The following is a 3,495-nucleotide window of genomic DNA, read 5'->3' on the forward strand; positions in this document are numbered from 1 at the left end:
CACACACACACATGCACATGCACATATATGCTTTTTTCTAAGAAATATGGTCATTGTTGTTCACTGGAAACCCAGGCTTCCCATCTCAGCTCTTTTCAGAGAATAAAAGAACCGACAGCACTCTGAGGCAATCATTGTATTTACTGGGTGAATCATCACAAAAGCAAACCAAATAATAGTTCACATTTGATTTCTGATTTCCTGTTGGCAAGTAACTAAAATTATCAGTCAGTTAGTGCCTTGAATGCCACATAATATTCCTTGCATTCCCAGAAGTTGATTAGCAGGCAAGCATAAGGATAAGCATAAGCCATGTATTTATAATTAGGCCAAGGAGGTGGTGTATATTACAAAAAGAAGGGGCCCCAACACTTAGCCTTGGGGCACTCCTGTGGGCAGGTGAGGGGGAGATAGATGTGTTTCCTTCCTATCACACATAAAAAGAACACACACTGAGGTATTATGTAAGGCTTCTCAGTCATCCTGGTCAAAGTCATCGTTAAGTTGAAGACGTTTCACCTCTCATCCTTCTTCAGTTCTGACTAACAGGTGGAAAAATTCATAGCCATTTAGCCTCTAGAGGCTAGAAACCTGGCTTGTGAGTTGTTATGATAAACAATGCAGTTTCAGGTTGCAAGTTTCACCTGAGGCAACGTGTGAACGAGGTTGTAGGAGTTCACATGTGTTGTTCCTTTTTGAAAGGAAGCTCAGGACAGCATTGTAGGCGACAGATCGTTGGTGTCTTAGGCCAGCGCTTTCTCCAGGTTGACATGGACAGCTTCTTTCACTCCTCTTTCACACACCAACAAGAATGTGAACGTTCTCGTCATCAAAAATAGGTGAACACATGAGTCCTGTCGAGATGAGCTGGCTCTTCTTTGCAGTGCCATGTGTTTATGCAGTGATAGTTTGGTTTCCTTGTCACATTGCACCAAACAAAGCTTTTTGCCTCAGAGTTTTGTTTTTTTGGTAAAAGAGTTTACTTGGAAAACCAACCCAAAATGTACATATCAAATAGTAGACTAGGAGTCAAGGCCTAAGATGGTGGCTATTTAAGGCTTGTTTAAGAGCATAGGTCAATATGTGAGATTGATTCTTAGACTTCACCCGTTCAACAGCCCTTGGAAAAAAAATGAGATTGACGTTGTAGGTTTTAGATGTGTTTGCCTGTTCATGTACATCTGGAAACCTCCCTGAAGGCTGTGATTGTTGACAAAATAGCGTCAGGTATGGCTTGAGGGAGGTTGATAAGAATGGTGTCTCAGTTATATAGCCGGACAGCTACACTTGTTCTTAGTTAATTAAATAAAGGCTTTCCCGTTGACTGGCGCAGACAGAAAAACACAATTAGCACGGCTGTGTTTGGGTTGCGGGTACATTGCCCTCAGGGAGGTGATGTACATTTACCATCTAAGAGGGTTACGACCTCTCTCTAACACCCTTTTTTCCCTTAACTTCACTGCTGGTTATCATCCTTTGTTTTACATCATTAACATTGCTAATAGAGCCAAATTTAAAACTAGTTCTTGACAGATAGATGTTGGCAACTGAAGAAGAAAAGCTTTATCTAGATATAATCAATGTAGAGGCAATTTTTTTGTCGTTTTATAATCACAATTTGCCTATTGTTAAAAAAATAATAAAAATGTTTTTATTATTTTTTACAAAGCTAAAATGGATTCTGTCTTTCATAGTTTGTTTCCACAGCTCATGATGCCGAAAAGTGGCAAACATTGTGGCTTTTAAGTCATGATTTTTCTAATTCAAACTAGGAGACCAGCTTTGTGTACAGAAATACACAGACACAATAGAGAGTTGGAGTGCAGCAATCATTTCACTCGCTCAAAGTCTGTAATTCTGAATCACTTCATTGACAATGCCTGGGTTCACACACGGAGCAGATTCAGATATGGCGTGTAACTACAGGGCATGTGCATGCTTTTCATCGTTTTGGTTACAATTTGTTATATTTTTATCTGGTTTAGAGAGATAAATTGTATTGTTATAAAACAGTGGATCTTAATCTGATGTGAGGCCTCAAAACCATTGTTTCTCCGCCAAATATATACAGTGTATGTACAGTATATATATGTATATGTACATATACTGTATATAAAGCTTTTTGTAGTCTGTGAGACTGTGCCAAATTAGTGCATACATTGTGAAAAAATAAGTGTTTTTTGTTCTATTTTTTATGAAATTGACTTGGGAAGGAGATTATTTTATTATTATCATTTACCCATTGCTTTGTCAAATTCTATATTATTGTTACTGTGGCTGTTAAAATACTGTTTCTTATGGTTTGTTAATAACCATAAAGTACTGTTAACTGCCACTTCACTAACGAAAAGGTTTTCCTTCATGAATGTTTTTGCTATATGTACACAGAGCAGACCGTAGTTTCTGTTGGAATAGTGAGAAAGTCTTATCTTTAATAGAGCGCAAGCAGCAAATATACTGTGGATACAGCAGGGTATACTCATAGGGAATTTACCATAATAGTGGCAAGAAAACAGGAGAGCATGATGTGGTTTTATTCAAGAGTAATGTTCACTTCTGCACAGTCGAGGGCCCAACTGTACACATCTTGCCAATGCTGCCCAGTAGAGAAACTGCCCTCATGGACAGCAATTCGAGAAACATTCCAATAAACTGTCAAAAGAAATGTTCGATTCACACATTTGTCTGTAATTTAACGCTGCTGCTCTTGTGTGGAAATAAAGTTGTTTTTTTGGACATAACCCGTGTGGCTTTGTTTGTTTAGCAATGTTTGATATATGCCCTGACATAACATGACTAAATACTAGCTGCAATACTGTAATGCACTGCAGAAGCCTGAGGCAGCGAGGTCTTTAGCCAGTTGAGTATTTCCTCTCTGCTTTTATATCTTCATATGCGAATTCAGCTGAATTTGACATTAATATTTTGTGTATGTTTTACTTGTTTTCAGGTGGATATTGTCATACAAGTAAGTGCTGCTTCGTGAATTTATAAACGCAACGAATGTATGTCCAACTTGGCAGGCTAGCCTCTTAGATAAAACGGGACAGGATACACGTTGAACGGGTACACTATATTATATAAATAAATAAATACATTTATTGTCTTCGCGAATGTCGTGTATTTAAAATTACAAATTGAAATGTAACATCGACAAACCACTCGGCATTGAGTGGAAAAGGATGAGGTCCTACCGAGATTTGAACTCGGATCGCTGGATTCAAAGTCCAGAGTGCTAACCATTACACCATAGGACCAGGTAGTGTGATGGGCACGACATTTGTGATTATAAAGTTAGATATAGTTACAGTTACATGAAGCTACACAGTTGTTCAATAAAATCGACGGTTAATACATAACTGATAACGAAGTCAGCAATATTTGCGGCTTAACTGTGGTAAATGTTGGTAACGTTCGTACTACTACAAACGTTTCGCTTGACTTGCGTACAACGCGGACGTGACGCAACGTATTTCGTATTTTCGAAAAGGTAAG

At 38.3% G+C, this 3,495-nt stretch overlaps 1 non-coding gene across 1 annotated transcript; it reads right to left on the bottom strand.

The window, feature by feature from the left end:
- Nucleotides 1-3,185: 3,185 nt before the first annotated feature.
- Nucleotides 3,186-3,257, bottom strand: trnaq-uug (transfer RNA glutamine (anticodon UUG)). Its single transcript has one exon. It is a non-coding gene; the product is annotated as a tRNA-Gln (tRNA).
- Nucleotides 3,258-3,495: the final 238 nt, after the last annotated feature.

Source organism: Solea solea, chromosome 11 (assembly GCF_958295425.1).
Source record: "Solea solea chromosome 11, fSolSol10.1, whole genome shotgun sequence".
Lineage (NCBI taxonomy): Eukaryota > Metazoa > Chordata > Actinopteri > Pleuronectiformes > Soleidae > Solea > Solea solea.